The 25201-nt window shown below is 40.8% G+C and overlaps 1 protein-coding gene across 1 annotated transcript in view; it reads left to right on the plus strand.

Moving 5' to 3' along the window:
- Nucleotides 1-25201, plus strand: part of LOC139277180 (ERC protein 2) — a 918863-nt gene that overhangs the window by 689083 nt on the left and 204579 nt on the right. The window lies entirely within an intron of this gene.

Raw genomic sequence — 25201 nt, forward strand, 5'->3', positions numbered from 1 at the left:
TAGAAAGTTTCTAGCAACCATCAAAAAGTATCCCAGCAAGAAGCCAGTGCCTTCTGAAGATGATGGAAGAAATTGGTGGAGAAAACTGTCAGAAGAAGACAAAAGGCAATGTGCCTCCCCTAATGAAACCTTACATTTCCCACTGTTAAAGTACTAAAATGTAGCCTGCAAAGCAGATGGCTGAGTTGGCTGAAGGATATCTGTTTTCTGAAAAGTAGATCAAATAATAGAGGTCACAAACAAAAGAGACCTGTTCATCTTGGAGACTGGCACTTCTCAAGCCAAGTGCAGACAAGAGACTGGGATTAGTAATGGTGGTTGAGCAGGAGACAGAATAAACCCAGGACAGCACTATAGTTGCTATACTTACAGCCACTCATTCCTCAAACCCTGGATTTTGCCATTCCCATTTCCAAAAAGACATCGCAATTATCCCCGACTTCCCAAAATGACAAAAATTCACAGTGCTTGGAAATTCTTCAAATAACTGTTACCAACCCGCAAATCTTAATCTGACTCAAACTGTTATGCTGGTTAGGCTATTGCATGCGTTCAGCATTTTATATTTGTACATTAAATGAAGTCCCTAAATTATAAGTAGTTCAATGTTATACTCCAATTTAATGAAATCAACTAAAGTTCATCTTGTGGATTGATAAGGAAGAGTAAGTTGATAATGAGAGAGTTCAGATATTTTGGAACATATATTCTACCTGAAGTCTGTATTATAATTTCCAATTTAATTCTATTTAACTATAATAGATCTTGGGAAGCCTAATTTGACTTTACAGGTTGTATACAGTTCTGTTCATATCCTCTACCTGACCAACAGTAACTTGTTGCTGCAATTTTTCATACTCTCCTAAATAAAAATTTGTATTTTAATATCCTGATTGCATTTATGATTATAGATGAGATTGAGATAAACAACATATGAAACTTTTTGAATTGGTCTTAAAAAGTTGATTTTTTTTAAAAGAATGGAATCATGCAATCTCACCTACCCTACCTCAGTCCCTGAAGTACTTATGTATGCTTTTGTCACCCTTTAGACTCATCCTCGCTTCGAGGGACTGCCTGTGAGACTCAACAATTCTAACATTGTTCTTAGTGGCTTCCTATCCTCCACCCTCCATAAATGCCAACTTTTCCCAAAACTCTGCAGCAAGTAACCTATCTTGCACAAAGTCCTACTCACCCATTACCCTTGACCTTTCTGACCTATATTGGTTCCTGATGACCCAACAGATTGGCCTAATCTCACCTTATTTCAACAATTGTCCAGTCTTGCGATCCCTATTGAACACTTCAGTCCACTGACTCGAGGCTTTTGTGTAACCCCCTACCTCCACCCCACCGTCAATACAGAACCTTCAGGCACCATGGTCCTACTCTCAAATTCCCTCCCAAATATTTTCCTCCTTCTGCTCACTCTCTTCCTTTTAAAAGCTTCTGGCAAGTCTATCTCTTTGCTAAGCTTTTGGTCACCCCTTATTCATTTTCCTTGTGCCTATTTGCTTTGGGATGTTTTAATGTTAAAAGCACAATATAAATTCAAGAAGTTGTTAGTGGTTTAACATTCTATGCTACTCCATTTGAAAAAAATATTTCATTAAAAAAAATTAGAAGAGAAAGGAGACATTTTTTTCTTTTCATTCGTGGGCTGGTTCTATTTCACACAGGCTAACGGCAAGGTACAATTATAAGCAGAAAAACTGTTTAGTCCTAATTTTATGAAGTGTCAGCAGGCGAATCACACATTTCATTTTGGCTAATCCTTGCTCCAGCAACTCGCGTTCAGTTGATTCTGGTTAACTCTGCATTTGAACTTCTGTATCTAAAGGATAGAAATTTTTTTTCAGCACTACACTGTCTGGTGGTGGTTTAAATGAAATTGTTTGCATGACCAAGACAGTGGGTGTTTTTTTTCTTTGCGCCATTTGTTATCTCTGTCTACCTGTTTTTTCTTTCTGTTTATTATCTGCAGCAGCAATCTTATTTCCTCTAAAAAGAACTTAACTACTCTGAATAAAGCTGATACTCTAAATAAAATAAAGTTAAACCAACTGTGTTCTTTGGAGGTTACCACACACACACACACACACACACACACACGCACGCACGCACGCACGCACGCACACACACACTATTATATCACATCACTCAGTTAACTATGCTTGTGACAGAGCAGTCTTGCTTGGCCTTTCGAGTCAACATGTTAAGAAACAGCTTCATTGAACCTCATGGGCTTTACTTGATCGCCACTGTTTGGGAAAAATTGGGCTGCAGTTTTTGTTTGGACAAAATCCAGCATTTACTTTGTTCTTTATGAAAGGTTAAATAATATTTGATGTCCAGGTCAGATAAAATTGCTCCAATGCATTGGTAATGTGAATTAGCATCTCGCCTCCAATTTAACCTGCAACTTTCAGTGCTTCTAATCATGGGTTTTCTCACATCTGTACTTAGCTTGCTTAATCTGCATCACACATTATTGGTTTGTTTCTTTACTCAGGTTTTCATTGTATAGATATGCATTTGCTTTTGTAAGATGACACGAGTACCAGTGTTAAATATTCTAAACTTGTCTCATTTCCTGAGAGATGTGTCATACTGGAGAATAAACATAAACCATGCACAGTTTCCAATGTATGTTTTCTGTACATGGCATTGAATTCTCTACGGCAAGCCAAGCTTTTGAATAAGAAACTAAAGATTAAAAAATATGTTTGGAATATTTCCAACTAATAAATCATTTTATATCCACTACAGATTGCATTTTTCTCTTTTTTGATGCTATTTGTCATGGATATACTGCAGTTAATAAATTAGACTGCAACTTGTGCATGGTTTCCCTGACAAAAGAAGAAACATTGAAGTATTTTTCAGTCTGTTGGGGATATATCCCAGAGACTAATGCTGATAGCTGAATCAAGAAGAATGGCTCACTTATGATTGTGCCAATTGGCATTACTCCATAACTTAGAAGCATGGAGTGTTTTTCTGTTAGAAGTTTTTAGTTAGCACCTTAACAAACAATTGTTCATTAAAAATGGACCAGGATGATAAACTACAACAAGTCCAAAAGTGGTTGTTATATACAGAATCTAAACATATTAGAAATGCAATATTTAAATGTATATCCCATCCTTCAGGGAGTCATAGTCCATAACTCAAACCTTTCATGTAAAAGTCATTGTAAGATCAATTGCATGTTACTGTTATAAAGAGGAATGATTTCAGAATTCCACTCGACCATGCTGAGAATAGAAATTTGCAATATTTTATCAATTATTTGAGATGTAGCCCTGTACCATTGAAGAGAGATAGAGTTTCAATTGACATGCCTTTAATTTTGAAAGGTAAATAGTTTGCACATAGTAAATAGTAAAATCTTTTTTGAAAAAATCCACAGAATCAATAATATAATGCAATAATTTGGGTAAACTGAAAAAGCAAGTTTATCATTTGAACAAATCTAGATAATAGTTTAATGACCGTTTTGTTGGATGTGAAAATGGACAGACGGGCCTTCCACTTTTAAACTTTGAATGTACAGTATAATAAATAGCAAAGTTTTACAGATGCTGGGTGACAGGGGATTTCTTTAACTTATTTGCGTTTCATAAAAGCACTAATTACCTCTGAGGTTTGGTGTTGTGCATGGCAGTGGTAATGAGACATCTCTATATTGCTTTACAAATGTTTACTGCACCCAAGTAACTGAAGTGGTCTGGTTCTTGCATATGTTTTGTATTCTTATTTTAGGTTTTAAAGGGCTGAGCTAAGAACTGGAATTAATTATCCGGGACCATTAGGTAAAAGTGATCTTGTGACTTCTTTTAAAGAAAGAAACATGAAGGATATTGGCTATTGTTAATGCATGTTAAAACAGCATTAGCCTGGCAAACTTGTCAATATAACTTTGTCCCAAAGAAATCAAGAGTATAATAGCTAGGCACCTTGATTTTATATTTAATTATTTTCATATATTGACTTTGCTTATTCAAAAGAAACCAGTACTGAATGTCTCTTTTAATTCATCAGATTTTATTAAATGTATTCCATATGAACAGAATGCATTATGGAAGCCTTTGGGAGTCAGAATTAATCCTGTAAATTGTCAAGTGTGCTGGAGTCATAATCGCTAGTTGAACAAATTTAGTATTCCGATGTCTCCAGTGCATATTGTCTTTATACCTCACAGGGTTTGAACAGACTGAAATAGTCGATAGTTTTGATTTCAACTGTGTTTTCAGTGTTTTGCATCAGATTTCTATTGTTGGATGATAGAGCAATATTTGAACGTAAGAACATAAAAAATAGGAGCAGGAGTAGGCCATGCGGCCCTTCGGGCCTGCTCCGCCATTCAAGTAAGATCATGGCCGATGTTCAATCTCAACTCCACTTTTCCATCCTATCCCTGTATCTCTTGATTCCCTTAGTATCCAAAAATCTATTAATCTCTGTCTTTTAATATACTCAACAACTGAGAATCCACAGCCCTCTGGTGTAGAGAACTCCAAAGATTCACAACCCTGAGTGAAGATATTTCTCCTTATCCAGTCACGAATGGCTGACCCCTTATTCTGAGACTGTGATCCCTAGTTCGACACTCCAACCAGGGGAAACATTCTCCCAGCATCTACCCTGGCAAGCTCCTTAAAAATGTTATATGTTTCAATGAGATCACCTCTCATTCTTCTAAACTCTAGAGAATATAGGCCTAGTTTATTCAATCTCTCCTCATAAGACAATCCCATCATCCCAGGAATCAGTCCAGTGAAACTTTATTGCACTCCCTCTAATACAAGTATATCCACCCTTGGGTAAGGAGACCAAAACTGTACACAGTTCTCCAGGTGTGGTCTCACCAAAGCCCTGTATAATTGCAGTGAGACTTCTTTACTCTTGTACTCCAATCCCTTTGTAATAAAGGCTAACATACCATTTGCTTTTATTATTGCTTGCTGTACCTGCATGGTAACTTTCTGTGATGTATGTACAAGGACACCCAGGTCCCTCTGAATACCAACATTTCCCAGTTTCTCAGTTCAAAATAAAAATTCTACTTTTCCTACCAAAGTGGATAACTTCACATTTCTCTGCATTCTATTCCATCTGCCACATTTTTGCCCACTCACTTAACGTGCCTGTATCCTTTTGCCGCTACTTTGCATCCTCCTTACAGCTTACTTTCCCACCTAGCTTTGTATCGTTGGCAAACTTAGATACATTGCACTCGGTCCCCTCATCTAAGTCATTAATATAGATGGTAAATAACTCAGGCCCAAGTGCTGATCCTTAGTTACAGCCTGCCAACCCAAAAATAACTGTTTCTTCCTACTCTCTGTTTCCTGTCCATGCTAATACATTACCCTAATCCCATGCGCCCTAATTTTGTGTGAATCTCTTATTGATTGCTTTTTGAAAATCCAAATACACATCATCCATTAGTTCCCCCCTTATCGTATGATGTAGTGTATATGGATTTTAGCAAAGCTTTTGATAAGGTTCCACATGGTAGACTGGTCACGAAAGTAAAAGCCCATGGGATCCAGGGCAAAATGGCAAGTTGGATCCAAAATTGGCTCAGAGGCAGGAAGCAAAGGGTAATGGTTGATGGGTGTTTTTGTGACTGGAAGGCTGCATCCCGTGGAGTTCCACACGGCTCAGTGCTGGGTCCCTTGCTTTTTGTAGTTTATATCAATGACGGGCTCAATTTTCCCCAAAACTTTTTTTGGGCGGATTTGAAGAGTTACGCCCATTTTTTAGCGGCCCAAGTACAGCAAAAAAAATTTTTCTCAGTTTCCCCATTTGATTTCTTCATTTTGTCGCTGCCTAACCTGCCCTTTAGTTTTGGGGGTGGAGCCTTGATCTGCGCCAAAAAGGTCAGGTTGCCACGGTAACCAGGGACACATGCGGGCTGAAGCTGCAAAGTGAAACATACAGCTAGCTCGCAACACATTAAAATACATTGCAGCAACTTACCTCCAATTATTAAAGTGCCAATGCCCAGCCCTAGCCCTGAGTGGCTTGCCAGTCCGCTTCCCCACCCCTAGCCCTGACTGAGTGGCCTCCTGGTCCGCCCGCCCCTAGCCCCGAGTGCCTTGCCGGGCTGCTTCCCCCACCCCTCGCCCTGGCCGAACGGCCTCCCGGTTTGCTCCCTCACTCGCCTTTAGCCCTGAATGCCTTGCTGGTCACTCCCCTTGCCCCGAGTGGTTTGCCGGTCCCGCTCTCCTGCTCCTAGGCTGGCCAAACTTCCCTAAATGGCCAGAATTGTCGCGGGTGGCTGAAAAAAAAAACTTACCTAAAAAAGTCATAACTAACTAACTGAGTTACGCTGGTGCAACTTGATTGGGGAAACTGTTATTTTTAACTTAGGTCAAAAAAAGCGGCCTGCTCCCAAAAAAATGTCGCAAATCACTGGGGAAAATTGAGCCCTATGACTTGAATATTGGGGGCATGATTAAGAAGTTTGTAGACGACACTAAAATAGTCTGTGTGGTTGATAATGAAGAAGAAAGCTGCGGACTGCAGGAAGATAGCAACGTACTGGTCAGGTGGGCAGAACAGTGACAAATGGAATTCAACCCGGATACATTTGGGGAGGTCTAGCAAAGGAATACACATTAAATGGTACGACACTGAAAAGTGTGGAGGAACAAAGGGACCTTGGAATACAGGTCCACAGATCCCTGAAGGTAGCAGCCAGGTAGATAAGGTGGTTAAGAAGGCATATTGAATACTTGTCTTTATTAGTCGAGGCATGGAAGAGCAAGGAGGTTATGCTTGAACTGTATAAAACACTGGTTAGGCCGCAGCTGGAGTATTATGTGCAGTTCTGGTCACCACATTACAGGAAAGATGTGATTGCACTGGAAAGGCTGCAGAGGAGATTTACAAGAATGTTATCTGGACTGGAGAATTTTTGCTATGAGAAAAGATTGGAGATGCTGGGTGTGATTTCTTTGGAACTGAGGAGATTGAGGGGTGACCTGATTGAGGTGTATAAAATTATGAGGGGCCTGGATAGAGTGGATAAGAAGGACCCGTTTCCTTTGGCAAAGGGAGTCAACAATCAGGGGGCATAGATTTAAATTAATTCGGGGGAGGTTTAGAGGAGATATGAGGGGCAATTTCTTCACCCAGAGGATAGTAGGCATCTGGAACTTATTGCCTGAAAGCCTCACCACATTTAAAAAATACTTGTATGTGCACTTGAAGTGCCGTAACCTACAGGGCTACGGACCAAGAGCTGGAAGGTGGGATTAGGCTGGATAGCTCTTGGTCGGCCGGCATGGACATGATGGGCCGAAATGGCTTCCTTCCGTGCTGTAAATTACTATGATTCTATGATTATCTAACCTAGTTACAACCTCAAAAAAACTCATTATCCTACATTAAAGGCACAATATAAATACAAGCCCGTGTGGTGGCTAGTGTATCACAGTAAAAAAAAATCCACGCACAGGCATCTTCCATCCTTCAGGATGTAGTTCGGGACCTGGAATATTAGGTCCTTCATTGAAACACCTGTGAACTCATCCTTTTTTGGCGTGGAAGCAAGTCATCCTCGATTCGAGGGACTGCCTATGATGATGATGATAAATACAAGTTTTTTTTAAAATCAGCGAAGATGGTATATAATTAATATTATTGAACAGTTGGGTAAGCTGTACCTTTTTTAAAAGCATATGTGATGATGATTTTGAAAGAAAACACATGTCTACCAGGCAAATCAAAATCCCTGCTAAAGTCAGTATCATGGCTTAAATTGTTTGATAACCCAAAACGTTTTCAAACATTTCTGTGTGGAGAATCCCCTGCAAATATTGACACTTGGGGCTCTCCTGTTCTAAGTTCCAAAAGGCAGTGTCAGTTACCTAAAGGAAAACTGCTACATTGCAAAAAAAATTCTTAACAGCATACAGCAACATAATCATCATAGGCAGTCCCTCGAAATCGAGGAAGACTTGCTTCCACTCTAAAAGTGAGTTCTCAGGTGACTGAACAGTCCAATACGGGAATTACAGTCTCTGTCACAGGTTGGACAGACAGTGGTTGAAGGAAAGGGTGGGTGGGGAGTCTGGTTTGCCGCACGCTCCTTCCGCTGCCTGCGCTTGCTTTCTGCATGCTCTCGGCGACGAGACTCGAGGTGCTCAACGCCCTCCTGGATGCACTTCCTACAACGAATGCAGACAAATATAGAAATCTGATAGCAGATGGACAGAAATCTGACATTGCAGATCCCGGCATCACTTCATTGATCCCCTGCGCCTGAGGCCAGGGTACTTCATTCCTTTCCAACTTGTATTATTTTTATGCCTCAGGCTTTGTTTTCACATATATTGGGGACTGTCACTTAGATTTTTTGCATCTCAATGATTATCGAATGATGTGTTCAACATAATTTTTTTTAAATACATCACCTGAGGTTTAATAACAATTATACAACAAAAGGAGTTTAGGATCTGTTTAGTAACTAAAAGCAGTATTTTTAATGTATGGAATATCAAGAAGTTTTCTGGCACAACCAGTAAAGCATTCACGGAATTGCTTTCAAACAGCCTACTTTATTTTTTGATTCACTTTATTGTGTTCCCATGTGGCAAGAATTGCAACACTGAAATAGCTTTCCGGAACATTTCACTTCGTTGATAAAATCATGACCTGGATTTTGCAATAGGAATAACGGTGAGGCGATCAGCGCTCACCATTAATATGGAATAAATCGGACAGCAATTTCTGGTGTCTGAACATGCAGTGAACAACGTGGAAATCAGAAAGTTGCTGTCTGATTTGTCCTGCTCATCCACAGGCTTTGCTGCACCGTTACCTCACCAAGAGATTCAGCATTAAAATTGAAGGGCATGAAGTTGCTGTATTTACCCAGTTATCCACTAACTCTGCTAGAAAAAGTTATTGCTGGTGCTTTCAGGTGTAAGCAACCTCTCTGGCACTGAAAATTTAATTTTATAAGTGTAGAGGCTCATTCCTTTAGAATTTAATTATTGTTACAGATTTTTCAAAAATTAAAGGAATTTTAAAAATTCCTTTCTGTCTCTTTTACCCATCTTTATCCCATCTTTCTTTCCCTCTCTTTATTTTGCTTTCTGTACATGATTTTACATACAATTCAATTAAATATTCTAATTTATACTTCCTGGTTTCAAATCTGCGTGTCTCAGTGACGATTTTTCAATCTGATTGGTTGAAGAGGCACGCTGTTGCTTGGCCTACTCACACATGCCACAGATCTTCTGTAGAAGGCACCGTGCTGAAAAGGATCTCCACTATAAGTCTATGGGCAGCTGTAAATGGCATGAATGGCGAGCACCATTTCTTTGCTGCTGACCACAAAATCTGGGTTGTTAATTTTGGTCCACAGGCAATGAATTCTGATAGAATTGATATCAATGCTTCATCCAAGACCTGAAACTCTGAAATGTTTGAAAAGTTTAATTTTTTTAAATAAGTACCATTTATATTTGCCAATTGGGAGTTGGGTTGTGGGTTAATTCAGCTTGTGTTTGCTGCTATAAATGGTTCAGAAGTTTCTGTTTTGTCTCATGGGACAATTCTCTCTCAATTGTTGGCAAAATGCAACAAAAACTTCAACCAAAGACAGAAAGCAGATTTCTAGTGATGCTGGATTTTGAAACATAACATTGTGCTATACCTGAAGATTAGACATATGATTGAGGTTATTTCTGTTACACAGCAATGTGTATATTTAGTTCATTAAGTTAGGGATTTTATAGAAATGAGACTTCAAGGAACTATTCATGGAAGTTAGATCAATGTTTCTCTTAGCTGTACCATTGATGCACTGCAAAGATAAGCTAGATTTTGATTTGTGATGGGAGAATATTATAACTGAATTGACCTGAGTTAAACACTAATTAGTGTAACATTATCCGTAAGGTTTATGATTTTTGAGTTTATTGAAAATTTAAAACTGTTGCTATAATTTCTTCCCGTTTGCTACATGGTGATGCAACTCAATTCTTCAACATTTGTGATTATTTGCAGATCGTGTCAGGAATGTCTTGTGTAACTGTTCCTCTTTCACCAAATGAAATATAAGGGCCCAGACTTTGTGGTCAGCAGCGAAGCAAGGGCGTTTGCTGCTGGCCCCTCTGGTGATCTCTGTGGCGAGAGGTTTGCCTTTTTCGACGCACACATGATTTCAGTGCAGTATAATGGAAATTCCCTAGTGTGATCTGCTGTGTCGTCAACAAGCTATCTAAGCAGCTAATCACATTATAGAATCCTCTCAGTCAGGGAAGCAGGAAATGAGAACCTGCTTTTATCCTGACGTTTTAAAAATGTTGCAGAGAGCACAACAAAGACTGGGGCTCCCACATGGGGATAAGGTGGAACCTCTGAAATATCATGAACAAACTTTTTTTTTTTAATTGTAATTTTTATCATAATGGAGACATTTGACACTCCACAAAATTTCAGTTAGGTTTTCAGGGCCGTAACGTTTGTTTAGCAGTTACACCTAATCCAACCAGGCCGACATTTAATGGGGTATTTAACAGCGATATTATCACGGAAAAACACAAGTTTTCATCAGTTTCACTGATTTCACCGATTGCCAGCTATTTGGCATGGTGGTGGGATCAGGGGCAGGGGGGCACAGCGCAGTCACTGGCAGAGTAGTGAATGACTGACCGCAACGTCAGGATTTTCGCGCTTAGGTATGCATCTTCTGCACTCTGAAATTGCGGTCAGTTTCAAAGGGGTAATAACGGCGAATGCTGTTAGATCGCCATTAATACCCATTGCAAATTCCAGCCCATTGTAAAGAAACAAAGAATTGCATTTATATAGCGCTTTTCACATCCAACAGATATCGCAAAGCGCCTTACAACCAATGACGTACTATGATTGTATAATATAATCTTAAAGTAACAGTTAGGAAAATGATAGAGCAATAGTGTGGCTTTGTATTGATCATTCCCCAATTAATACATTTTGTTCTGAGCTATGCCTCTGAGTGGGGTCAAGGTACATAACTCATTGAATGGTGAGTCACCATTACATTGGTCATACAGAACTCAGCAGCCCAAACCAGAGCAGCATTGGCAAGAGGCCTTGGAATAGGTTGTCAACCTCCTCGTCCTCTCCATGAAGCTGCTCTTGTGTACTATGTGATGAACGTGGATCATTTTTTTTATACCTTGTAGGATTTATTAAAATGCCAGTTGCAAAAATATATCCTAAGAATTTCTAGTTATGTGCAACAAACACACTAATCAAAAAAAATAGGATAGGTGTCTTTGTGCGCTTACATATATAATTCCAACATTAATATGCAAGGTACCAGATTGCAACTTATTTGCTCTCAATGCATTCAATTAATTTATGACATTATCCATTTTCTAAAGATCTGCAACCCAAATGTGGTTTGTCCATTGTCAAATTGCACTTGGAGGCAACAGTACATTTTAGATGTCCTAAATCATTTTTGTGTAGAATATTGTTTACGTTTTTATTGTTGCCTTTGTTTATACTAAATTGCATGGTAGATGACTAATAGGCTCTAGTACAAAGATCTAAAAGTTAGCTGTTTTATCTGCGGTTTACAGAAACCCTGATCCAAGCATAAAATATTCTGCAAATGAGCCAAACGGTTAGCAGGACTCAGCCAGGGTGCACTGGGTTTCTATTGCTGTCACTTTCAATTTAGCAGCCAAAAAAGTGACAAGTATGAAGTGGCACTATCATGGTTTCACTGCGAAAAACTTTCAGGCATGAATCATTTTAAAATTGCAGTAAGTTACTGTTTTCAATGGTTACAGCTTTGTGAAGATTTTTATTGCCAAAAATGTCAACAGCTACTTCTTCTGACCTTACAAATAACAAAGTATACAAAGGGACAAAAGTTGGAATGAATTACAGTGGAACCTCGATTATCTACCATAGAGGGGACCATCACATCGCTCACCCAGATAGATAATTAAAAATAATTGATAATCATGGATCCACTGTGTAGTTTAATGCAATATGTAGCACATTTTATTCATGCTTAAATCTGTGTTTACCTTAACCAACGCTAACATTTAAACGTTTTACTGTCATACTCTAACTTTATCAGAAACAAATCATATATTAAACAGCAAGAAATAATCAAAGCACAACCACTTGACTCACATTCAGTTTGGAAAGCAATTAACACACAAATCAGTAAACGAAGAGTTAAATATTGTTGCTTGTCAATTTAACATGTCAATTACACACAGGATTTCAATTATTTGTAAGGATGTATCACGTAGCCAAAGAACAGAGGAATTTTACTGGTAATTCATGATTTTCTGCATACAATTCCTTTCTTTAAACTGTCTATTTTTCCTCCTTTCAGAGGTTCTTCTGTTTTCTAGTTCTCATAGTGCATTATACATTATTGTCACTCTCTGATTAAAAGACTGGTTATAACTGGTTCATTGGATATATTCAAGAGGGAGTTAGATATGGCCCTTACGGCTAAAGGGACCAAGGGGTATGGAGAGAAAGCAGGAAAGGGGTACTGAGGTGAAAGATCAGCCATGATCTTATTGAATGATGGTGCAGGCTCGAAGAGCTGAATGGCCTACTCCTGCACCTATTTTCTATGTTTCTATGTATAAAAGATAGCTGTACATTGAATTTTGGGAAAGATTCAGTAATGGAGTAAGAATTTTTGTTCTAAGGCTGCAGTCATACTTTAGCATAGATTATATAACAATTTTAGGGACACAACACAAAAATAGCAGAATAAAAAGAAAGACTTGCATTTATATAGCGTGTTTCATGACTACCGGATGTCCCAAAGCATTTTACAGCCAATGAAGCACTTTTGAAGTGTAGTCACTGTATTAATGTAGGAAACGTGGCAGCCAATTTGCGCTCAGCAAGCTCCTACAAACAGCAATGTGATAATGACCAGATAATCTGATTTTGATTGAGGGATAAATATTGGCCAGGACACCAGGGATAACTCCCCTGCTCTTCGAAATAGTGCCATGGGATCTTTTATGTCCACCTGAGAGAGCAGACGAGGCCTTGGTTTAACGTCTCATCGAAAGGTGGCACCTCAGACAGTGCAGCACTCCTTCAGTACTGCACTGAATTGTCAGCCTAGATTTTTGTGCTCAAGTCTAGAGAGGCTTTGAGAGGAAATATATTCATCCAGAGGGTGGTCGGGGTATGGAACTCACTTCCTGCATGCACACGATGGACTGAAATGGCCTCCTGTGCTGTAAATTTCTATGATTCTAAACCTCTGGAGTGGGACTAGAACCCACAACTTTTTGACTCAGAGGTGAGGGTGCTACCAACTGAGCCATGGCTGACAGATTGGGAGTTCGATCAGTAGTGCACTAATACAAAGCTGTGTGAGCTCACCTGCAAGAGACATCTCAAATCATTGGGCTTAGGATCAGTGTTGTGCTCCATCCAGTTTCAAAAATATTCAGATAGTCTATTGGATTACCTGAGCACTTTCTAAACTTTGTATTGAGTCTTTTTTAATGTTTATGAGAAAACAGATGCTCCCACCTCTTTCTCCTAACATGTAAAAAAAAAAAAGCCCAGGGGGAACAGAGCTCCCCACATATGTGCAAATGCTCATGTACAGAGCTTTCTTCTATTGGCAAAGAGGGAGTCACAGACCACATTATAACTTGGGTATTGTCAGCAGCTTTTCGCACACTCCAGCTACCAGTTTCAGCCTGGCAGTTTATATATAATTGAGCCTAAGTATGTCATTGTATACTCTTTTTCTGATCTCTACACTCTTTTAACATAATGGCAATAACAAGTAATGCAAGGTTTTTGTATCTAACTCCTCTTAAAACATGCTGCTATTCTAGAATCAGTATGTTCACCAGCTCTTGTTTCTGAAATTCAACATGGTGACTAACATCTGCAAAACAGTTTTGAAATGCTGAAAACCAGAGCATGAGTACTAAAACTTCTTACAATCTCTATGGTTTTTAACAATTTTGTGACGCTTTTTAATGAATATATAACTGAATATTTCTAATTATTGTTTAAGTAATCTTTGATTTAAAAAAAAAAATCTTTGTTTGTGAATTTGGGCTTGACGCCTTTCCTATCTGCCAGTACGAATGATCCCGAAGGGGGAATTTTAACTGGGGACAGCACAAATGACAAAGATGCCTGATGTCGCCAGCATGAGGCCCTCGAGGACATGATTTGCATGCCGCTGATCAGATGCTGGCCCAAAACGGATGGAAAGAGGCAGCTGACCAGCAGGCAGGAGCAGGAGTTTGGGTGGCAGTAGGTCCGTCTGGCAGCACCAAATGGAGGCTCATTGGCAATTAGGTAAGCCATGGGGAGGGGTTTTCGGGAAGGTCTCACAGTAAGGGAGGGAGAGGCCCAGGGCAGGGGAGGCCTATACTTTCCTTGTGGGGGCCTCGCAGAGCACTTGAGCTTTGGCGTCGGAAGAAACGTTAAAAAGAAAATGGCCACTACTAGTCCCAGTCCTTGTCTCGCAGTCTTCACCTGGCAGGAAAGTTGTAGCGGCTTGCCCCCTCAGACCACAGATAAAGTTACGTTTGCAGCCTGATGATATCTGCATGTTTAGAGAAGGATCCCACAGGCTTTAGGCGGGTACTTTTACTGCCTTCTGAGAAAAGCAGGTTAAAATTGGAAGAGAGTGGCACATCGGTAGTTAAATCACTCGGTCGACTTTTAACTGCCTACTCGTCCTTTAAAATCGCTCCCTAACTGTTTGAGTTTTCTCAACCTGGTCCACAGTTGGCATGAGTCCACAACACACAACTTTCCATAATTATGTAATTTTAATCTTTGAAGCTTTATTCTATTGATTTGTGCTTCAGATGCTTAAAGTGGGCTATTCTTAAGGTGACTGTTTCAGTTGCCAGATTTATGACTACTACTTGTTCATACAGTACAAATAGAGTCTTGTGCTTGGTATGAAAGCTCATATACTGAGAATTTCAACAATGGCTATTTAATTTCACTTTGTTTTAAGTTCCTATTTTCATTACCATATATGTTGTTTGATGTGCTCTGACTTCGTAGTCTGTATCATTCTCTACGTGCTGTCTTTGGGTTTCTCTGCACTCCTTTGATTCTCCCCTGACCCTGCATTTTTCAATGACTTCTCTCTCTGTTTTCTCAGCCCCTCTCCTCAATATTCCTTACCGCAGCTTTATATTTTCTTGATTATTCCCCTCACTTGCCTTGTTTTTTTTCCCTCCCCTGTTTGTATTCTTTTTCAGTGTCTCTGGTTTCCTTTTGTATTCCCCTGTTGTTTCTATCACGCTGCCATGATGAATAGGAAATGAAATAATTTGAGTGCCATTGCGAAGAACTCGAATGAAATGAAAATTCTTGAAAGATTGAGGGAAAATTGCAAAAGAAGAAATCTAGACACAAGGCAACAGAAAAGCAAGAGGAAAGGCCATCGGAAAGTTGATGACTTACAGAAAGATTGTTGCAGAGTCATGTTAAGTATGAGTGAAATGTCCAATCTAGTGAATGAACGTTTATTAAACTACAGGTGGCTGGCCTGTATCACTTAATTTGCTAGAAACTTTACATTGGATTTTGACTATCAAGTTCAAATAATTTTTTTGTTTATCTCCAGTATGTACTATCACTTTTTGATGCTGCAGTGGCATCCTTTGACAGTGTTGTGGACATACACATAGTGCCTCCACAACTTTAAATAGCAAATCGATGATACTGTCAATGATTATCCTATAATGGAAGAGTATACAGCTGCCCCTGTGCAGCGTTTCGTATTGTTTGTTTGAAGTGTGTTACTCTGCTGCTCATGGATAGTTTGATAAGGTGTATAAGTTCATCCTGAGGTTTCGTGAAAATTTGCTCATCACACTTAACGATGTGTTGTAGATAGTAACACCAAGACAGTTGAATGCTCTCCTGCCGAGTGAGGAGGGCTGGATGGAAAGGAAGCACAGATGAAAAGAGTGAGATGACTGTAGTCATGGCTTTAGACATGGGGCTCAATTTTCCCGTTATTTGCGCCGTTTTCTTTTGCGCGTGCCGCTTTTTTTGGCCTAAATTTAAAATATCCAAGTTTCCCCACATATTGTGCGCAGTGTAACTCAGTTAGTTACGATTTTTTTTTTACCTCATTGGGAGCGTAACCTGCTAGCCCCGCCAATTCTGGCCATTTAAGCAAGTTTGGCCAGCTCCGATTTACTCCAATTTTTCTGAGGACAGGCGTATGTGACCGCTTTGGAAAAACCTTCTGGGTAGTTAAAATCGGCACAGGTAAGTAAAGAAATCAGCGCAGCAGATGCACTTCCAGGGCCCGGACAGCAGCAGCAGAGAGTGGGGGTGGGGGAGCGGGGGGAGACCCTTCGGCCAGGGATAGTAGCGGGTACCGGGAGGAAGGAGGCCCTTCGGTCAGGGATAGTAGTAGGTACCGGGAGGAAGGAGGCCCTTTGGTCAGGGATAGTAGCGGGTACCAGGAGGAAGGAGGCCCTTTGGTCAGGGATAATAGTGGGTACCGGGAGGGAGGAGGCCCTTCGGTCAGGGATAGTAGCAGGTACCGGGAGGAAGGAGGCCCTTCGGTCAGGGATAGTAGCGGGTACCGGGAGGAAGGAGGCCCTTCAGCCAGGGATAGTAGCAGGTACCGGGAGGAAGGAGGCCCTTCGGTCAGGGATAGTAGCGGGTAAAGACACTGGGAGGTCCTTTGGCCAGAGGTAGTAGCGGGTACCGGCATCGGGGATAGGGAGGATAGACTTTTGGCATAAATACTTTAATAATTTAATGCTGGTAAGTTTCTGCAATGTGTAAGGTGCTTGTGCAGGTTGCTGTGAGCTGGCCATAATGTGTTGTATGTTTCACTTTCCAGCCTCAGCCCGCAGTATGTCCCTTGTTACCCTGGCAACCCGACCTTTTTGGCGGCGATCTTAGGCTCCACCCTCAAAGCTGAAGGACAGGCTAGGCGGCACCAAAATCAGCAATTCAAACGGGGAAACTTGGATGATTTTTTTTTTGGCATAGTTGGGCCCCCAAAAAATGGGCCTAACTCTTCAAGTACACCAAAAAACGGCATTGGGGAAAATTGAGCCCATAGAATTGGAGGACTGGGAACAATTGGATAAGCAAAGCCATAGAGGATTTGAAAACACAGGTAGCCTTTTGACTTTGGTGCGTTGGGGGATGAGGAGCCAGTGGAGATCAGTGAGGACTGGATAAAGCCTGCCGGTCAAAATGCGGACAGTGGAGTTTTGGATGAGTTGGAATTTGCGTAGAGTAACATTAGACTGACGAGGAGACCATTGCAGAGGTTGAGTCTTGAGGTAATGAAAGCATGGATACAAGTTTTAGTGACAGGTCTCAAATTACTTTTCTGTGAAAGGCCAAGCTATGGTTTCCGGAAGGAGTTGTTGAGAACTTTATTTATTCAATTGGTCTCTGTGGACATTTTAAGCAGTTGTAGCAGGAGCTAAGTTGCTTCATCAAGAGCAATGTCACCTGCAAATATTGAGTAATTTAAGACATTGTCAGGATCTTTCCAAGACTTAGTTGAGTGGATTCAAAAATGTGTTAGATGTGAGCAATGAAGAGAAAGGGGGCAAAACATTTCCAATTATGATTGAAATGGTGACTTGGCCAAATCCCTAGACAAATTGGCTTGAGCTGTCAAGCAGAACCCTTGACTGTTATAACCACTGTTTCAGGGATGGACAATAATAATCAAATCAAGTACTTCTTGAAAGCTACTACAATTTTAACATGCAGGTAGTTTTAATATTGTACAATACAATGACATTATTCCTGTCATTTTTCTGGAGGGAGTTCACCCCAGGCAACTGAAATCATCACATTTCCTGTTTCCTGATAATGGAACTTGCACAGTAAATTATATTCCATGCTGATATTGCATCATTGCCCAGAATATGGTGAGCTGAGAATTTTCAGACACTTTTTTTTGTACGAACAGTTGAAGTAACCCGACTATTGTCTTGTGTTCTCGTGATTGTCATTTTGTGAAAATTTGTTCACAAACCTTTAAAACCATCCTGTAATTTGTTGGTCTGTCCAAATTGTTAGTAAATTAGTGCTGTTAAGGGGCAAGAACTAAAGAGTTTAACCTGCAGCAAATAAAGATGTGTGTTTTTGTTTCACATAATTCAACAGTCTGGCAAAATCATCACAGCTGGAAAGGTAGCATAAGTGCAGTGTTATTTGAATGTAAAATACTTCTGAACAGTTAAAGCATGACCTTGCCTTAGTTTGCATCTGTATTCATCGTGTACAAAAGACCCTGGCTGTCACTGGATATCATATGACTGTGTTCCCTCTGGTTCTTTGTAAGTCGTGCCATCCATGTTTTTCCAGCTCACTCAGCACATTACTATCCATGTTTTGCGATGTTACATTCCAAACAGTAGCTTAACTCATTTTCAGTCTGACCTCCGAGAAGGGGAGGCTGATAACAGGAAGTAAGCTGAGCTAGCTCATTAATAGAGCAAAGATTCCACAATAACAACAGCTACACTCATAGGGTTTACCTCCAAACTGCTGTTTAAAAAATATGGTGCAAGACCTGATAATTACAACAACAACTTGTATTTATATAGCACCTTTAACATAATTACGTTGCCCAAGGCACTTCACAGGAGTGTCAGAAGACAAAACTTTGACACCGAGTCACAGAAGAAGAAATTAGGGCAGAAATTGGTCAAAGAGGTAGGTTTTAAGGAGCGTCTTAAAGGAGGAAATAGAGGTAGAGAGGCGGCGTGGTTTAGGGAGGAAATTCCAGAGTTTAGGGCCTCGGCAACCGAAGGCCCAGCCACCAAGGTTTGAGCAATTATAATCAGGGATGCTCAAGAGGACAGAATTAGAGAAGTGGCAATATCTCAAGGTGGTGGGGGGGGGGGGGGGGCGGGGACGTTGTGGGGCTGTAGGAAGTTAGAAATAGGGAGGGGCGTGGCCATGGAGGGTCTTGAAAACAAGGGAACATAGAAACATAGAAAATAGGTGCAGGAGCAGGCCATTCGGCCCTTCTAGCCTGCACCGCCATTCAATGAGTTCATGGCTGAACATGAAACTTCAGTACCCCCTTCCTGCTTTCTCGCCATACCCCTTGATCCCCCGAGTAGTAAGGACTTCATCTAACTCCCTTTTGAATATATTTAGTGAATTGGCCCCAACCACTTTCTGTGGCAGAGAATTCCACAGATTCACTACTCTCTGGGTGAAGAAGTCTCTCCTCATCTCGGTCCTAAATGGCTTACCCCTTATCCTTAGGTTGTGACCCCTGGTTCTGGACTTCCCCAACATTGGGAACATTCTTCCTGCATCTAACCGGTCTAAACCCGTCAGGATTTTAAACGTTTCTATGAGGTCCCCTCTCATTCTTCTGAACTCCAGTGAATACAAGCCCAGTTGATCCAATCTTTCTTGATAGGTCAGTCCCACCATCCCGGGAATCAGTCTGGTGAATCTTCGCTGCACTCCCTCAATAGCAAGAATGTCCTTCCTCAAGTTAGGAGACCAAAACTGTACACAATACTCCAGGTGTGGCCTCACCAAGGCCCTGTACAACTGTAGCAACACCTCCCTGCCCCTGTACTCAAATCCCCTCGCTATGAAGGCCAACATGCCATTTGCTTTCTTAACCGCCTGCTGTACCTGCATGCCAACCTTCAATGACTGATGTACCATGACACCCAGGTCTCGTTGCACCTTCCCTTTTCCTAATCTGTCACCATTCAGATAATAGTCTGTCTCTCTGTTTTTACCACCAAAGTGGATAACCTCACATTTATCCACATTATACTTCATCTGCCGTGCATTTGCCCACTCACCTAACCTATCCAAGTCACTCTGCAGCCTCATAGCATCCTCCTCGCAGCTCACACTGCCACCCAACTTAGTGTCATCCGCAAATTTGGAGATACTACATTTAATCCCCTCGTCTAAATCATTAATGTACAATGTAAACAGCTGGGGCCCCAGCACAGAACCTTGCGGTACCCCACTAGTCACTGCCTGCCATTCTGAAAAGTACCCATTTACTCCTACTCTTTGCTTCCTGTTTGACAACCAGTTCTCAATCCACGTCAGCACACTACCCCCAATCCCATGTGCTTTAACTTTGCACATTAATCTCTTGTGTGGGACCTTGTCGAAAGCCTTCTGAAAGTCCAAATATACCATATCAACTGGTTCTCCTTTGTCCACTTTACTGGAAACATCCTCAAAAAATTCCAGAAGATTTGTCAAACATGATTTCCCCTTCACAAATCCATGCTGACTTGGACCTATCATGTCACCATTTTCCAAATGCGCTGCTATGACATCCTTAATAATTGATTCCATCATTTTACCCACTACTGATGTCAGGCTGACCGGTCTATAATTCCCTGTTTTCTCTCTCCCTCCTTTTTTAAAAAGTGGGGTTACATTGGCTACCCTCCACTCGATAGGAACTGATCCAGAGTCAATGGAATGTTGGAAAATGACTGTCAATGCATCCGCTATTTCCAAGGCCACCTCCTTAAGTACTCTGGGATGCAGTCCATCAGGCCCTGGGGATTTATCGGCCTTCAATCCCATCAATTTCCCCAACACAATTCCCCCAACACAATTTCCCGACTAATAAAGATTTCCCTCAGTTCCTCCTCCCTACTAGACCCTCTGACCCCTTTTATATCCGGGAGGTTGTTTGTGTCCTCCTTAGTGAATACTGAACCAAAGTACTTGTTCAATTGGTCTGCCATTTCTTTGTTCCCCGTTATGACTTCCCCTGATTCTGACTGCAGGGGACCTACGTTTGTCTTTACTAACCTTTTTCTCTTTACATACCTATAGAAACTTTTGCAATCCGCCTTAATGTTCCCTGCAAGCTTCTTCTCGTACTCCATTTTCCCTGCTCTAATCAAACCCTTTGTCCTCCTCTGCTGAGTTCTAAATTTCTCCCAGTCCCCAGGTTCGCTGCTATTTCTGGCCAATTTGTATGCCACTTCCTTGGCTTTAATACTATCCCTGATTTCCCTAGATAGCCACGGTTGAGCCACCTTCCCTTTTTTATTTTTACGCCAGACAGGAATGTACAATTGTTGTAGTTCATCCATGCGGTCTCTAAATGTCTGCCATTGCGCATCCACTGTCAACCCCCTTAAGTATCATTCGCCAATCTATCCTAGCCAATTCACGCCTCATACCTTCAAAGTTACCCTTCTTTAAGTTCTGGACCATGGTCTCTGAATTAACTGTATCATTCTCCATCCTAATGCAGAATTCCACCATATTATGGTCACTCTTTCCCAAGGGGCCTCGCACAATGAGATTGCTAATTAGTCCTTTCTCATTACACAACACCCAGTCTAAGATGGCCTCCCCCCTAGTTGGTTCCTCGACATATTGGTCTAGAAAACCATCCCTTATGCACTCCAGGAAATCCTCCTCCACTGTATTGCTTCCTGGTGTGAGTTAGGACATGGGCAACTGAGTTTTGGATGACCTCAAGCTTACGATGGATAGAAAGTGTGAGGCCAGCCAGGAGTTGCCTTGGAATAGTCAACACTCGAGATAACAAAGGCATTGATGAGGGTTTCAGCAGCAGATGAGCTGAGGCATGGGCGGAGTCAGGCTATATTCTGGAGGTGGAAATAGGTGGTCTTAGTTATACCACGGATATGCGGTCGGAGACTCATTTCAGGGTCAAATATGACACCGACGTTGCGAACAGTGTGGTTCAGTCTCGAGAGAGATGCTCGGGAGAGGTGCAGAGTCAATGGCAAGAAAATGGAATTTGTGGCGTGGACCAAAAACAATGGCTTCGGTCTTCCCAGTATTTAATTGGAGAACATTTCTATTCATCCAGTACTGGATATCAGACAAGCAGTCTGACAATTTAGAAACCGTGGAGGGGTCGAGAGAAATGGTGGTGATTTAGAGCTGGGTGTCATCAGCGTACGTGTGGAAACTGACAGTGTTTTCAGATGATGTCGCCAAGGGGCAGAGAAATCCTTGGAGGACACCAGAGGTAACGATGCAGGAGCAGGAAGTGAAGCCATTGCAGGTGATTCTCTCACTATGAATTACTGATGTAGTGTAATATTTAGCAAAACTTCTATCTGATACATATAGTTGAATCCAATACAGTAAAATAGACACTCTAACATTATTTTACTTGTAAAATATCCACATTAGATGGAATTCAGTGGATTTAAATGCATGCATTCAAGCCATTTATTTAGTACTTTGATTTTTTTCTCTGTTTCATTACCATTGCCGATCTGTCGTTTCCCTTTCGAATGTCTTGCATATGATTTTAATAAACAGCACTCCAATTTTTTTTACACAAGCCAGTTTCAGTGATGTAGTCAAAGAAGTATTTTTTTCAGGATATAACACTGTCATGTGTAGTGTGCCTGGACTGTTTTTCCCTCGAACACAGATTGCTCTTATTAGGAGTTGTCATTCTTTTCAAACCACTCTTAAACCTAAGAATGTGGTACAGACCCTGAGTATTTAAATGTGGCTGGTCCTTTTGAGTACATCAAAGCCTTAATGTCGGATATAAGTAGGTCACTCTGTGAACTGGATTGGGTTTCATTGTGAAATATTTGTCCTATTTTGTTTGTTTATTCCCAGTAAATCTATTAAAAATAATTTTATGGCAGCATTTCTTCCAGAGCAAAAAGCTTCGCTAACCGTGAGCTACGGGTTCTAGACTAAATATTGTTGGTGGCTGCCCTGGTGGATTAGTCGGCTTCATAGTGAATAGCTGAGCTGTACAACCCAGACAGGCCCCAAGTTTTTCTCCGGCTCGTGTTGAGTTTGCAGCTCTCAGCCATGACTTCATTAGAGGCACAATAATTGGCTCCAGTGCCTTTGGGGTTAGAAAGAGGAAAAATTAACCATGATTCTCGCTGAATGTATCTGGCAACTTTGCTGGGAGTGCACTGAGTGGACATTAGACGTGAACAGAAGTGGGCGTGGCTCTGATTGCCCCCCCCCAAATGGTTGAATAGCTTGCTGACACTCGCTGCGAAAGCTCACACATGAACATTGGTGACTTGGGTGAAGTACCAGCGGGTAACTTATTTGTGGAACTATAAGGAGACATTGCTTTCTGAAAAGGAGAAAAAAATTGGTGATAACATTTTTTTTAATGTTGATGGCATTGCAACGTTTTTGAGATGTATTAAATTATTTTGATTGTGCCATCTTCAAATGTTTTCACAAACTTTCTTGCCATTTGCCAACTATGGCAATTTTCTGCTTGTATTCAATACTTTGCAATCCCTTGCCCATAGTCAATGGTAACTAAATTCCTTTCGTTTGCTTCGGCCTCCCTTTTTCATTATTTTTGACAGCTGTTGACACTGCAGTTTTGACATTTGTTCGAAGTTGATGGTGCTCTACACACCGTCTTCCATTTTTGCCCATATTTGTTTAAGAACTATTCCTTTGACAGCTGTTTAGGCTAGAGCTTGATAAAATAATACACTACTTTTTATCAGTATTCAGCAGCTCCATTTTGTGAATTTTTGCCCTTTGGTAGTGTGTCGCCTTATCTATTTTTCGTGTGGTATTAGGTTTCCCTATTAAATTTAAAATCCTTTTCCTATCATTTGCCAGCTGTCCCAAGAATTGTGCTTTGCTTGAGTATACCTTTTCTGTTTTATAGCCATCTTAAGCTAAGTACATATTCTGTAACCTTAGACATTATTTTGTGGATTTATATTCCACTACTCTCAAGTTGCTTGTTTATTCTGGTTCATTTTTTTGAGTAAACTAAGAATGAAAGGATTGGGAGACAGAGCAATATTAAGTTGAGGCAGTTGAATGAAATGATTAATGTTGCGATTAGGCACAGAATCAGAGCCAGGATTCTGTGCTAGACATAGTTAATTGAATATACTAGCCAAGTCCAGATGTTTTCTTCAGATAATTGCACCAAAAAAAAAACGTGGTGCTGAATTCCAGAAGAGTAATGTTGTTTATTTTCAAAGTTACAGTATGGATTAAAATGTGAAAAATGGCCTTTATTTTTAAGGAAGAAATTCTGGATGGCTAGTATTTTTAATTGAAGAGGCACTTCAGATGAAGAAGGCATGCACCAAATGTGTTGTGCAGCTGTTGTTTTCCAATTTGTGTTCATATTAGCTGAAGTTTACTTGGATGGCCAAAAGTAAATGGATGGTTTTCACATTTTTAAGAATACTTGTAGAATACAGACAGATAAATCCTCTCCACATCTACTGTAATAAATAAAACTAGTGCCTGTCCTCTCATTTTTAAATGTACTGTAGACTACGTCAACCAAGGGACCATATCCCTTTTGGAATCCTATAGATTCATTTGAAATGGCAAATAAGAAACAGAAACAGAAGCAGGAGCAGGCCCCCAGCCCTGCTCCACCATTCAATAAGACCGTGGCTGATCTTCTACCTCAACTCCACTTCCCCGTCCGAACCCCGTATCCCTTAGTGTCAGCTGTGGCTCGTTGGGTAGCTCACTCCCCTCTGGGTCAGAAGGTTGTGGGTTCAAGTCCCACTCCAGGGACTTGAGCATGAAAAATCTAAGCTGACACTCCAGTGCAGTGCTGAGGGAGTGCAGCACTCTCGGAGGTGCCGTCATTCAGATGAGACGTTAAACTGAGGTCCCGTCTGCTCTCTCAAGTGGACGTAAAAGATCCCATGGCACTATTTCGAAAAAGAGCATGGGAGTTATCCCTGGTGTTCTGGCCAATATTTATCCCTCAATCAACATAACAAAAACAGATTATCTGGGCATTATCACATTGCTGTTTGTGGGAGCTTGCTTGTGTGCAAATTGGCTGCTGCATTTCCTACATTACAAAAGTGACTACACTTCCAAAAAAAGTATTTAATTGGCTGTAAAGTGCTTTGAGACATCCGGTGGTTGTGAAAGGCACTATATAAATCTAAGTCTTTTTTTTAGTATCCAAAAATCTATCACTCTCCGCCTTGAATATACTCAATGACTGAGCATCTACATCCCTCTGGGGTAGAGAATTACAAAGATTCACATCCCTTTGAGTGAAGAACTAAGCTAAGGACACCAAAACTGTATATAATACTCCAGATGTGGTTAAACCAAGGCCTTATATAATTGCAAACAAAGCAGTCGTATGGAGTTAACTTCGTGCTTTTATTTAAGTTCCCAGTAATAGTGGCAAAATATGTGGGAAGGGTTTTGA

Source organism: Pristiophorus japonicus, chromosome 12 (assembly GCF_044704955.1).
Source record: "Pristiophorus japonicus isolate sPriJap1 chromosome 12, sPriJap1.hap1, whole genome shotgun sequence".
Classification (NCBI taxonomy): domain Eukaryota; kingdom Metazoa; phylum Chordata; class Chondrichthyes; family Pristiophoridae; genus Pristiophorus; species Pristiophorus japonicus.